Source organism: Benincasa hispida, chromosome 12 (assembly GCF_009727055.1).
Source record: "Benincasa hispida cultivar B227 chromosome 12, ASM972705v1, whole genome shotgun sequence".
NCBI classification, from domain to species: Eukaryota; Viridiplantae; Streptophyta; class Magnoliopsida; order Cucurbitales; family Cucurbitaceae; genus Benincasa; species Benincasa hispida.
In genome coordinates, this window is record NC_052360.1 from 64779371 (window position 1) to 64794553 (window position 15183).

Here is a 15183-nt window from a genome sequence, read left to right on the forward strand (position 1 = left end):
GTACTGTCTGTTTATCGCGAAGAGCAAGCTGATGGTTTATGAGTACTGGAACCGATCCAGAATTCGAAGCTGACCCAGAGATCGAGCGTACTTTTCGAGCGAGGGCACGCTAGGATAGAGTAAGGCAAAGAAGAGTCAATATGGCAAATAACAACGAGGGGCCCAAAGGAAATCAAGGGGCAAATCGGCCAGCGTAAGATTCTGTCTTTCTTGCTGCTAACCGCAACATCCCCATGAGAAACTATGCGGTGCCCAATCTCTATGACTTCTCGCTTGGAATTTCATGACCAATGGTTGAGAAGAACGCACGCATTGAAATAAAGCTAGTCATGCTCCAAATGATACAAAACATGGGGCAATTTGGAGGTCTACAAGGTGAAGACGCACACACCCATCTGACCAGCTTTGTGGAGATATAAAGCACTTTCTCCATCCCTGACATCACCCCTGAAGGAATTAGACTTTACCTCGTCCCATATACACTGAGGGATGAGGAAAAGAGGTGGGCTCATTCGTTGGAGCCAAATGAAATAACGTCATGGGATCAGTTGGTGGAACGGTTCATGAAGAAATTCTCCCCTCTAGTAGTCAACGCAAGGAGAGAAAAGGATGTGCTGAATTTCGAGCAAATGGATAATGAGACTCTAAGCATTGCTTGGGTGTGTTTCAGAAGGTTGGTGAAAAATTGTCCGTATATCGGGATTCCCGATTGCGTTCTGATGGAAACATTTTATAACGGCCTGAATCGATCAACACAAGCCATTGCTGATGCCTTTGCAGCAGGAGGATTCATGGATAAGACCTACACAGAAGCCAAGGTCATCCTTGATCGCATTTCGCGAAACACAGATGACTGGATGGATGATGATTATGAGGGAAGAGGCCCCGAGAGAAGAAGAAACGATAACGCCATTGTACCAGTGGATACAATGACAACCTTGGCCGCACAAATGGCTGCAGTGACCTCTCTCCTTCAGACGATGGAAATTAATCAAGGTGTCCTCTCTCAAAGTTCAACACAACCTAATGCGCCGACACAAATGGCCGTAATAAATTGCGTCCAATGCGGAGGGGGCCATGCTGTTGAAATATGTCCATTGAACCCGCAACAAGTGTTTTCTTTCCAGAACAACCCTTACAGCAACACTTACAATCCAGGTTGGCGAAATCACCCTAACTTTGGTTGGGGAGGGAATCACAACCAAGGGGGCCCGAGTAACCATCAGAACAACAATTCTGGGAATCGAGGAAATCCTCCATCTTTTCACTAGAATCAGAATCAGAGTCATCAAAGGTAACCGAATAACCAACCGTCCTCATCGAACACCTCTGTGAATTCATCATCATTGGAGTCCCTGCTAAAACAGAATATTGAGAAAATCGATGCTGTCATGCAGTCGCAGGCGTCTTCAATAAGGAACTTGGAGATCCAAGTCGGGCAATTGACAGCCAAGCTTCGCAATAGAACACCGAAAACGCTGCCAAGTAATTCAGAAGCCTCGAGATCCATGGGAAGGAACAATGTGCTTGATGACATTGCGCAGGCAAGCTTGACCGCCTGCAAGGGTTGTGGATTGCGGTAATCATGAGGGAATGGTCTTTCAATCTGCATTTCTAAAATCTATGTTTAATTTCTTTCTTTATTGCTCTCTGTATTATGTTATTTATTGCTTTCTTAAACTAGCTTTTATTGCTTTATGAATTTACTTTTCATTTAATTCAATTGCGTTAATTTCCATGCTTTTTTCAATTTCCTTACTTTTATGCATTAGTTGGGTGTTCTTAAATTCTCTGTGAATGATTGCTTAAAAGAAACTGAATACCGTAAAGTCATAACGACTTGCGTTATTGATAAATAAAAAAAAAAATCAGTATGCACTGCGATGATGGGTGCATCTTGTGCTGACAAAATATACTTTGCGTTCATCTTTCACAAATGCATTGCACTGAGGGGTGTGTTGCACACGTATGTATTTTTCGCCCATCCTCAGCGAAAACACACTATGTCGAGGTAGTGTTGCGCCAGTAGGAATACCGTGCACCCGTCCTCTAGAAATGCGTTGAGTTAAGGGGTGTGTTGCGTTGATACATGCATTGTTACGCGTCCTCTACAAATATGCATTTGAGTTAATGGATGCACTGCATTAATCTTTAACTTTGCGTCCATCTGAATAAAACACAAAAGATAAAATTCTTTTTGCAAAAAGATTAGCCCAATCGCTTAGGCTTCTAAGGCAATGATGACTTAGTAGATGAAAGGACGTCCTTCTCTGCTAATTCATAAATGTGAAGAGCGCGGCAGTAGACTTTTTAAGTATCTCGAAACCTGCCACGCAGAATTTGCATTGGGCCCATCAAGACCCAACCTATAAATTCCTCCCTCCTCCATTTTAGGACATCTACTTGAATCTTTTGTGAAAAGAAAACCCTAGCAAATTCTCTGCATACCTAGACCTTTGAAATTTCTTCCTAAACCCTAAGAACTTTCCCAACTCTTTCACTTACAATAGCCATGGCCAATCAAGCTTCCCATTCATCCTCCTTGCCCTTCATCACCTTCCACAACCCAAACCATTGCAAGAGAGGCACATTCCTCACAGCAAGCCGACGTCTCGCCGCCCAACTGAAACCCATCCCAAGAATCGTTGGAAAACCTCGGCGAAAGCCTGTTGTAGCCAGACCACTCCAAATCCGAGAGGGGTAGAGCACGGAGAGTGCTCCGCTCCCAAAACTATCATCCGAAAGCGAGAAGAAGAGAAGAGACGATAGAGAAGTGTTTGGGAGCATCTTGAGTAATATGGAGAAGGAGGGAAGGTTACCTGAAGCTGGAGTCGTTAATCAACTCTTGCCTTTAGAGGAAGAGATGGAAGAAGTTTCGAGAAGAAGCACCCTGGCAATTTTGGATCCTAAGGAAATTGTTCACACAGAATCCTATGAGGGACCCACCAGGGTTGCTTTAGAGGAAGTGGTAGCAGAGAAGTAGCCTGGAACGACTGAAGAGAAGAAGAAAAAGAAGAACAAGGAGAAGAGGGCAGAAGGAGATGAAGAAGCCCAGTCAAGGAAGGAAAAGAAAGAAATAAAATCGAGTGAGAATAGGGAACGCAGGCAGAAGGAGAAGCACATGAAGAAGAAGGAAGAAAAGAGAAAGAGAGCTGAGAGCCAAGAAGTCGACGGAGAATCAACCACCGTAAGGGTGGATGAGGGGGTGTCAATGTAACAAAGAGAATCAACGCAACCTGAAGAGGAATCAATGCAAATAAGAACGGTTGCGACTGACGACAGAGAGGATCCAGACATCACCCCCCTTATGCAGCGTCGCAAGGAGAATGTGCTGCAAGGGTCAACAATCGACCCACAATTTTTGCAAAGTGTAGTAGAAAAGAAGGAAAGGAGATGGAGAGAGGAAGAAGAAAAACAAGAAAAGATGTTACGAGCGCAACAAATCATTGCAGAAGGCGATTTAAGAAGAAAACTACACTATGAAGAAGTGCACCGTAACAACGCAATTTCGACAGATGAAGAGAGAAATAGGCTCGAGGAGGAACAACGCATATTGCTGGCCTCAGAGAAATTTGAAAGAGAAATGAGGGAAGAAGAAGAGGAAGAAAAGAAGAAGAAGGAAGAGAAGGAGAAAAGGCACAAAGCAAATTTGCAGCGCATCAAAGAGAAGAAAAGTAAAGAAATTGCGGAGTGGGAAAGGGAAAAACAGCGCAAGGAACGGGAACGAAGACAGACAAAGATCCCACCTTGCGTTGGCAAAATAAAGGGCAAAGCGAAAGTTGAAAGCGGTGAGCCAATGTTGACCAAAGGACACCCATTAAAGAAGAAAAAGAATGACGACATGATGATGGAAATGGGGTTCTTTCCTGCGCCAATGCCACTACTGGATTTAATTACAAGTGTTGTGCTAGAGCATGGATGGGAAACATTCTACCAATGCCCATCCATCATAATCCCAGTGGTAGTGAGAGCTTTCTACAATGGACGACTTCATGGCACCAAAGATGCGGTGATCATGAAAGGGGAGGTAGTGCCTTTCAGTGCAAGGGACATCAATGAGTTATATCAGATGAAGGACATCCCGGATGCGCCAGGTAACAAAAGTATTGATGATCCCACAAAAGAACAAATGGAGGATGCGCTGAAGATATTAACGTAATCGGGCACTCAGTGGTTGGTATCTATGAAAGGCATCAAAACCCTTGCATCCAATAAACTGCTTCCGAAAGTGCGGCTTTGGGTATATTTGGTGAAAAGGCGACTCATCCCTACATCTCATGACAAAACAGTTTCGAGGGATCGAGTAATGGCCGCATACTACATAGCACGCGGCATTCCAATCGATGTGGGCCAACTGATCGCAAAGCAAATTCGAGGTTTTGTGGGGCATGTAAGGGGCCAATATTTCTTTCCTTCGATAGTTTCGAGCTTGTGCCTCTCATTGGGTGTAGGTATTGAAGAAGAGCCAATTCCAGAAGTCCATGGCCTTATCAACACCAAGATCTTGAGAATGCTTCTCAAAGACTCCCCTCATTGCCCCGAACTTCCACTTAAAAGGCCCATTATTGATTTGAATGCGTTGTAACAGTCAAAGCCCAAGAAATAGCGCAAGGTTGACAAAGGCAAGAAAAAAGTCCAAGAGCCATCACCGCAAGATCAAATACCCTTGGACCCTTTACCTTTGGTTATTCACCCTCAAAGCCCTCCTACAGAACCCCTTTCCCCACTCCCTTAACATTTTACTAATCTCCTCCTTGCTCCATAATCACCCAACGCATTTCTAGTAGCGCCCTCCTCCCCTTCATCTTCACTGCATTTTTCTCCTCCACCGCGCATGTTAACGACCCACATGATTTGGTGAAGGCACTTCTGCCTAACCCCAAAACATTGATGGTGAAACATCGCAGGCGCAACCCACCATCGCATCCCTAGCTGTTGACCTTGCCGAAATGCGTTATCTTCTCTCTCATCAACATGACTTCTTTTGCCAACGAATAACGGAGTTACACGAGAGCCAAGCAGAGTTGCAACGCAGTGTTGTGATGACTCGCAGGTGCTGATCAACATTCAACGCAATATTTACATGATCCACCTAAACCAAAGACAATTGGGAGCGCAACCATGAGTACTTTAACTTTTTGACAGCCTATCTACATGGTCCCATGGTGCCTCCGCATTTATAGCGACATCTGCATTTTGAAGAAGCTCCTTGAGTAACTCCACAAAATCCTCCTCCTGAACCTCTTCCTTAATAAATCTACAAATTTTTTGTTGCGATCATTCTTTTATTTAATTCATTTCATTATTTTTATGTATAGAAGCTATTTCTTGATTCTTTGTACATGCTAAAATTTTGTATTGCGATATTTGTAATTCTTTGTATACTTGGTTAATTTTAATACAACTGAGTAACAATTCTTTTTGTATGCGTTAGCCTCTTTTCTTATCATCCTTTGTCAATTATTGTGATGTTCTTTATCTTTTATTTTGCATTATTAATTGCGTTTCCATGATGAGTAATATGCATACCCTTAGCAACATTTCCCACACTTTGTATTTTCTAACTAACACTTAGATAATTCGTAGCAATAACACTGCTTTACCTTTTATACTTCAAGACTCTGCTCAAACCTTCTTTTCAAAATTTGGACTAAGTGTTTTGTCTATTCTATCCAAAACAACGCAATGAGGACTTGCACATCTCTAAATTTGGGGGTGGGGAAGGTCTGAGCAAATGCGATCAAGTGAATGTGGTCATCATTAAAAAATGCGTTCATTATCATAAAAAAAATTCATAAAAACTCCAATGTCAGCGCAAGGGAAAATCCCAACCTGATAAGAGTTAAGTCGTGAAAGGAACCTGCTCGTAGTTAGATGTTCGCATGACACCCATGGGAGCAAACCAAAACGAAGGTGGGTTTCCAAGATCAACGCAATATGAAAAGAAAAAAAAAGAGAGAGAAAATAAGAATATAAGAGACAACTCCTCTGACCAGCAAAAGTAAAACTTAGCTGAAAATCAAGAGTTGTAGTTGAGATTGGCACATGACCGTAGTTGGATGTTCGCATGACACCCGTGGGAACAAGAAAAAATGAAGGGTGTAACCATGATCAACAGTCTCTAATAAAATGACGCAAACTAGACCACCGCATAAAGACGCACCAAGTTGTTTTTGTAAGAAGAGGTAAACATTCTTCTCAAAACAAGAAGGGAATTTTTGAGTAGAGGTTTGTTGTATAAAAGAATAAAGTAGGGCATGTTGATGAATTATCAAGGATAGAAGAAAATTGCGTTGTTAAGTAATGTTGTATAGGTGGAGCATTCGGAGCAACCAATCGATGCAAAGTTAGGATAAGAATTGAGCGATATTGCTTTAGTGGAAGATATGCTTGAGGACAAGCATATATCTAAATTTGGGGGTGTGATAACTTGTAGAAATACAAGTTATTTATACTGTTTTACTTAGATATTGTGGCAAAAAGAAAGGAAAGTTGTGTCGATAGTATACAAATTGGCTAAGAAATACGAAAATTATGAAATGTCGTAAATACACCCACTAACACCATTGCGATGGCGAATAGAGTGTTTTAGTTTTGTTTTGCAGGAAATAGGTCACCGCATGCATTGATGGCTCAAAGAAAAAATAAACAACGCATCGATGTTGCATTGCGCCCATCAATCAAGAACGAAGAGCTGATCAATGCAATGACAGCGCATGCGACAATCGATCTTGAGCTTTAGCGATCAACGCAATTTCAACCACATGCGGTAATAAAAAACAACACCGCATGCAGCGATCGATCGAAGATGTGAAGAGCAACGCATTTGCGGACGATTCTGACAAGTGTATAGCTTTCAGTTGTGCATTTTTGACGGATTGATTGGTAACAAAAAGAAATTTTCACTCTGCCATTTCAGGAACTACCTTAACTATACAGTGGGGACCAAAAATTCAAAGAGCCAAAGCCTCGCCTATAATAGCTTCTTCAAATTCACTGAAAGATATACATGTATACATAGAGACGTGCATATACTGATTCTGAGAGAGAGGCTGGTTTGAAGCAACTTTATAGAGTAAATTCGAGAAAAATACGAGACAAGGCCGAGAGGTGAGTCTCCGAGCAAGGAATTCTTCCAATTCCCGAAGCTGAAGCTCTATGCAAGGGTCAATTCTACTGGGAAAGCAAGCTTGAGAGGGAAGCTTTCCTCTCCACCACGTCCATACACCGGCAAGCATAATCTTCGCTCGAGATCTGTGTCAAGATGTTGACACTCTTTTTCGTATTTGTTTCTATCCTCTATTTCATCATCTGTAATTCTTCATTCACAACATGTATCAAACGCTTAATTTTAGAATTAAATTTTATCATCTTCACCATTATCATCTCTCTATCTCTTTCCATACATTCATAATCCATTTTCTCCATGATGTGTTCTTAATCTCCGGGGTAAAAAGTGAGAATTAAGCAAGTGAGTTAATTTGTGTTAAGGAATTAATTAAGTTCAGTTAAAGCATGCTCGATGGCATCTTCACCTATGAGAGTAGAAGTGAAGAATTTATTCCACCTATCGAGAGAAGGTTGGAAGAATGCGTTAACTAAAGGGAGAAGTATTTCCAGAGATGGAAACAACCTTGCATTCATCACATTCATCTCTGTTTCACCATAGAGATAGGGGAATGCGGCCGATCACCGAGAGGTGTACGCCAAGAGAAAGCGGAACCTTAGTTGCGTCCTTAACGCAATTGACAAACTTGTGATGTTTTTAAACTTTACTCTTTCTCTTTCTGCTTCATTCATAAGACTCGCCACCACATACATTGATTCATTTGTACAACTTCACAGTCAGTCTTTGACCTCAGTATCATGTATCATGTATCATAGTAGTTTAGGAATTTACTCTATTAATGCATTTTTACTTTCATCGCAATTTATATTTCTGTACAAACCAACATTCTTTATTCATTGTTAAAATCGGTTGCATGTATCATATAAGTATCACATTTAATGAAAAAAATCCCCATGTTCGACCTCGGATCATTCTTAGAAACTTGCGTTGGAATTATACTTGGTTTCAGCACAAGGAAACTTGTGACACGCACTACTTCACTGCATACTACGAGCATATAACTATCAACGCATTCATATAGAACGTAGTATCGCATAAAATTGTCTTTATCGCAAAATACTTGAGCACATATTTAGCACATCATTCATTTCATTCACAAGCCATCCGTTTGAGTTTGATAAAGATAAAGCATTCAAATTTTGGTCATCAAGTTTATGGCAACATGAATTTGAATCATTTTTATCATCAGTAGTGTGCATAAGTGATACAAAACATACACAGCATAACATACATCTCGTATCCTTACACTCTCCACGACGATCAGATTGTAGTGTTTTTATCTTCTTACCTAACAAGTTTTCAACTTTAGCCTTATACTCCTTGAACTTGTCAACAACTTCAGACTTACGTTGCATTAGGAAGAGATACCCAAACCTTGAATAATCATCTATGAAAGAGATGAAATATTCATACCCACCTCGAGCTCTAACATTCATTGAACCATAGAGGTCTAAATGTACAAACTCCAAGGCTTCTTTGGCTCTGTAACCTTTTCCAGTAAAAGGTCGTTTGGTCATCTTACTTTCGAGGCATAATTCACATACCGGTAAGGAGTTTTCTTCTAAACTCTTTAGAAGTCCACTTTTCACCAACTTCTTAATCTTGTTGAGGTTGATGTGACCTAACCTTAGATGCCAAAGATGGGCGTTTTCCTTTGGAGAAACCTTTGGTCTTTTAGCTGTTGTTGCCGTACTGAACATTTCAGTGTCAAACAAGGCTTTTATGACTAACAACCTTAGTACATATAAGTTATTTTTCATTGAATCATAACCAATCTCCATTCCATTCTTGAAAATAAACAATTTATTCTCAGAAAAGGAGACAGTATAGCCTTGTTCAATGATACAAGAAACCGAGATTAAGTTTCTCTTTATATGAGGAACTACAAAAACATTATCAAGTAACAGATAACGTTTCTTGTCAACAAATAACTTCAGCCTGCCTACAGCAACAGCTGAAATAACCTCACCATTACCGACTCGAAGAGTCATCTCTCCCTGTGGCAACGTTTGCCAGGAAGTAAATCCTTGGTAAGAGGAATTAACATGATTGGTAGCATCTGAATCTAGGATCCAGGCAGAATCATCATTCTCTACCAAACATGTCTCCAAGACCAATAAATCATATTTATTGCCTTGTTTCCTTGTTTGGAGAGTAGTGGGATGGAGGTCGTTTTCCACAAAATTCGTTTCACACAATTCTTTCCACTGTAATAAATCGGTCATTTTTAAAAACTTTAAACGGAAATATTAACGAGTTGCTGAAAAGAAAAACACATTGACCTACATTAGGTTTTAAGCAAATACCCGTTGTAAAACAAAACAACATCTAATAAGGTTTTAGCAAAACTAACATGAACCCCGAGTGACATCTAGTTTCGCAATGACAGTTCAAAGATTTAGGAAAAAAGCTGCCGAAGGGTGGTCAGTTATCCCACCTCTGAATAGAGAAGATCTCAACCAGTCATTAATACCAGAACAACTCTTGTTCCTATAACGACTAGCCATCATTGATTTGGGTGGTCAGTTATCCCACTTCTGTAAGTTTGACCCGCCATTTTAAGCCCTAGAGGTCCGTCCCAAAAGGCCAATCCGAAGGAAAAAAATCCGATTGAGGAAAAACCTAAAGCGACCTTATCCATTTTTGGGGTTCACCTTGATATTGACCAACTGCACAAAACCCATCCGAAGGGGGCCGCATCGAAGGCGACACGAGGGCGTACAGAATGATCTCATGGTGTGAACCAATGACAGAGACCATAGGACGTGTTGGCACACACCCTTCACCCACTTACTATAAATATTCTCTCCGTCTACCTTGATATTAACTCATGCAAACACCATTCGAAGGGGGATGCATCCTGGGGCATCTCGAGGCCAAGCATGAATATCATAGTGTGAACATACAGGGAGAAACGTGAATGGAATCATAGACATATCTAATACGCCTCCTCTTCCCACTGAGTATTTTATAACCTAGGGTTTAGTTTACTTAGAAAAAACACGGCTAAGGATTTTAACTAAGTGACTTTTAGGTTTTCCCAAGAGTAACTTTTACTTTGGATAGTTGAACAACTTTTAATCATCATCCATTAAACTCTTTAACAGAGTCTTTGACCAAAACATTGCATGCTTGTTGAAAATCTTTCTAATTCATCTTTTCAGGTAGGTTCCCAGGTAGGGGTGTTACATTTCCGTCAACTTAAGAAGCCCAGCCTAGCCCAGGTAGGTTCCCAGACTACTCTCTAAGCCTAGGAAAGGACATGACTGCAGCAGTTATCAACCCTTTTGTTGACACTTACTGCCTAATAACTCTTGCGGAAATAACTCTGATACCAATGTACAAATTCATATACAGCGGATGTCTCTCAGGCCAATTTTATTAATTTTAAAAAACAGAACATATTTAGAGTGATTACATTACTAGTTTCACAAGTCCCGATGCCCAAAACCTTAGTCCCTATATGAACAACTATAACATGTGTACAATATTTACAGTAACCACCTAACGGACGGGTTACAATATCTTTGTTCTTTAGTGGCAGAGCAGATGCAAAGCTATCTCCTAAGGATTTGACCGCTACCTGGGGGAAAGGAAAACATTTGAAAACGGGATGAGCTTGCTAGGCCAGTGAGTGACTTAAGAAAGAAAACTGATTCTCATGCAAAAGTCTTAATAAAGAGGTTAAACTAAAATTTAAATTTCTACAGTAACCTTGTACTACAGTATAAACATTTTCCAAGCATAAAGCATATAAATCTTCTTTTATCAGAAAACATTAAAATTGTTCCTTAGTTAAGAATAACCCTGCCGCGGTTAAATCCCAACATCAACTACTAGTCAAGAGAGAACCCTTTTACTCAATCTCTGACTGCTAGTCAAGAGAGTACCCTTTTGTTCAATCTCTGACTTTAACTACCTATGTGCATGTGGCCATACTAAGTACCGTCATACCTTAGGTACTTATGCTTAGATACCTTCTCTAAACTTGTCCTTCTGTATCGAGCTACTCGGATATCTTCTCAACTGTACTTCGGTATCGCGTTTCAAGTAGAACTAGTCATAAATGACTTTCTTTTTAAAGCATGTAAAGCATAATGCATAGCAAACATGTCTTTAAAGAAACTAACACATGCTTGGTGTATTTAAACACATATAAATAGTTTTTCAATAAAATTTTATACATGGCATGCGTTTAAAACATAACTCATGGTTCGCTTGGAAGTTACTTTGTAAAACTAGCTGGCATGAGAATAATCTTTCTTTAAAACATTGTAAATATTTAGTCAAATATTTAGTCACTCACCTTGGTCGTTTAGGAACCTTTTTCTTTAGAAGTTCCTTGTTTACCTCGGGCTCCCTTTTGAACCCTAATATCCAGATTAAATTTAAAGCTCAGACTACTCATAGTTCTAAGACTTATCTCGTGATACTTTCTTCTATAAACATGCTCTACAATGTCTTAGAAAGCTTACCTTAAAATCTTAGCTCAGAACTTTTCGTGGTTTGGCCGGAATCTTCAAATCTTCAAGACTGGCCCAAGCTTACCCGATAGCTTGACCCTTCTGTCTTTTCCTCACTGTCCAGCCCGATTCCTTGGAACTTCTTCTTTGACAGCCTAATCTTGAAAGCTAGACTCACGGAGCTTTCAGATGGCTTTGGAATCATTCTAAACTCACGAGCATGCTGGGAGAACTCCTCGTCCCAAGTTAATGCGATTTCCAGACTTCACTATTCAAATGCGTCTCCTCTTGAAGCTTTATGACCGACGCATAGATTTGCTATCAACGAATGTGTTCTCTCATCAACGCATAGTTTCCTCACCATCAACTTTCACACTCTTCTTAATGTCCTTTGAATTATGATCTGAAGAGAAGTCCTTGGCTCTATTTATGGGCGTCCAAAATCTCTCCAAGGCCGTCACCTCCTACTTGGCCACATGTCCAAGTGTCTTTTACCCACACTATCAATGCAACCTTCAAGTTGCCGCAATCTAAGGTGTCTTCCTTTTCCTTAACCAACACAAAATGCTTAAATTTGCATGTCTTCTTGTGCATCCACCTCATTTGTTTAAGGCTTAAGATTTCTTCCCAGCAAGCCACATGTTCGGATGATAACCTTGAATGCGTCCATCCAACCTCATATGCGTTCATCTAACCACAAATGCGCCCATCCAATTGCCATAACATACCTATGTCCGGACACCACCAATTGACGCATATGTCCATTCAATCTTACCTTGTGCATCTAATTGGCGCAACTTGGTCACATATGCTAGATGTTCGCAAGGCTCATCTTTGGCCACATATCCTTTCCTTTCGCACGGCTTACCTTTGCCCTATGCGCTCAACTAGGACAATGACCAACACTCTTTCAACGCATACTATTAGCCTTGTCTTATGCGCCCACATGCCCTCGGATGTCCAACGCATAGCACATCACCAACGCATAGTATTAGCCTTGTGTACCGCAAGCCTTAGCAATGCAAGACGTTTCACCATGCGTCCACCATGGCTTGTCTCATTGCCGCATAGCTCATCGTCTAGTGCTGCTCCACATTAGCACCATCGCATATCGTTGCCACCTAGCACCATCGCATAGCATTGCCGCTATAGCACCATCCCATAGCATTGCCGCATAGCACCATCGCATAGCCATTGCCGCATAGCTCCATCGCCATAATGTTGCCGCAATAGCACCGTCACATAGCGTTGCCGCATAGCTCCATCGCATAGTGTTTTCGCCTAGCACCATCACATAATGCTGCCGCATAGCACCAGTCTACCGCAACGACTCTTTGCTCATACGTGTAGCGCTGACGTCATTGTCTAGCGAAGCACGACATCGTCTAGCGCACAGCGGGCGACCATCGTGTAGCACCATCGCCCAGCGTCATCATCTAGAACTGATGTTGATCGTGCAGTGCCAATGCCTCATCGTCTAATGTTATCATGTAGTGCTATCGTTTAGCACTATCGCCTAGCTTCCACGCTTATCGTCTAGTGCTTACATTGATCGTGTAGTACTTTATCTATCGTATAGCCCGATCGTCTAGTGCCCGCCTACATGATCATCTACCTCATAGTGTAGTGTTGCTTACTTATTATACGATCGACCAGCGCCCTTGTTCATGCAACTTGAGGCTGCCGCATGCTTTGCCAACCTCTGAAGACATTGGCTGCCGCATACGTTTCTCTTGGCCATACTTTGGCTTCCTTCAACACCGAAATAACCTCTAAATGAGCAAGGCCAACGCATGGAACAACTCTTAGTCAATTTTCTAGCTTCAAACGCATGGGTTATACTTAGACAATTTTCCAAGCTTTACCCAAGAGTGAAGCTTTCAAATTCACACCTTTCTTCTAATTTTTCACCCTTTTCTCTACAATTACACATTAATTTCCACATCAACCTACTCACCACATTGGTCTCAGTATGGAACATACTCAAGTAGAGAAATTAGGGTTTAGGGTTCACATTTACCTCCCCCTTATGAAAATTTCGTCCTCGAAATTTTGCTACAAGTCTGTCAATTAAACAACTGCGGATACTTGTTTCTTATTTGCTCTTCAGCTTCCCATGTTGCTTCTTCAGTGCTATGGTTTTGCCATAGTACCTTTACCAATGGTTTTATCTTATTCCTTAAGACTTGTTCTTTTCTGTCAAGAATCTCCACTGGTTCTTCTTCGTAAGACAAAATTCTCTTTCACCTGCACTGGTTGCTCAGGCAACACATGGGTAGGATCTGGCACATACTTTCTTAGCATTGCCACATGAAACACATCATGGATACGAGATAACTCTGGAGGTAAATCCAACCTATATGCCATTGAGCTAACTCTTTCTATTATCTTGTAAGGTCCAATATACCTGGGGCTTCTTCCCTTTCCTACCAAACCTGAGTATTCCTTTCCACGGAGACAACTTAAGAAATACTTTATCACCAACTTCAAATTCCAATTCTCTTCTTCACTTATTGGCATAACTCTTTTGCCTGTCTTGAGCTGTCTTAAGATTTTCTCTTATAATCTTAACACTGTCTGATATCAGTTGAACAAGTTATGGACCTAGTAATTTCCTTTCACCGACCTTTTTCCAACATATCGAAGTACTACATGGTCTCCATATAGTGCCTTATACGGTGCCATTCCGATACTCGAATGGTAATTTTTGTTACACGCAAATTCGATCAACGACAGATGCGTATCCCAACTGCCCTTGAACTGCAATACACATGCTCTTAGCATGTCCTCTAATGTCTGAATCGTCCGCTCAGACTGACCATCTATCTGTGGATGAAAAGCCATACTGAAATATAACTTGGTACCCATAGCTTTCTGTAAGCTAGGCCTAAACTTCGATGTAAACCTGGAATCTCGATCTGATACAATTGACACTGGAGCCCCAAACTGACTCACAATTCGATCAACATACAACTTAGCTAATTGGTCTAGGGTAAAAGTAATTTTAACAGGTAAAAACTTAGCTATCTTTGTCAATCTATCCACAATTACCCATATACCATCATAGCTCACTGGTGTCCTAGGTAAACCAAACAGGAAATCCATCGTAACATGCTCCCATTTCTACTCTGGTACTCGGAGTGGATTAAGTAATCCTGCTGGCCTCTGTCTTTCTGGCTTAACTTGTTGACACACTAAACACCTGTCAACATACTCTGCTATTTCTCTTTTCATACCAGGCCACCAGTACGATCTCTTTAATGTTCTGTACATCTTCATACTGCCTGGATGCATGGCATAAGCCAAACTATGTGCCTCCTCAAGAATAGCCTGTTTAAGTGCTAAGTTATTAGGTACACATACCCTACCTTTACGTACTTCTTCAGCTAACTTCTGAAGATCAGAATCTTTGTTCACGTAGAATATCTTCTACGAGAGTAGGACATACTTGAAATGAAGCTAGTAAACCTCCTGTTTGACCAACTAATAATGTTGCCTTAGCATTATACAACTCATGTATCAGTGCACCTTTCACCGAACAGATAATAGCTTTGGCTGATCTGGTCTTTTGACTTAGAGCATCAGCCACCA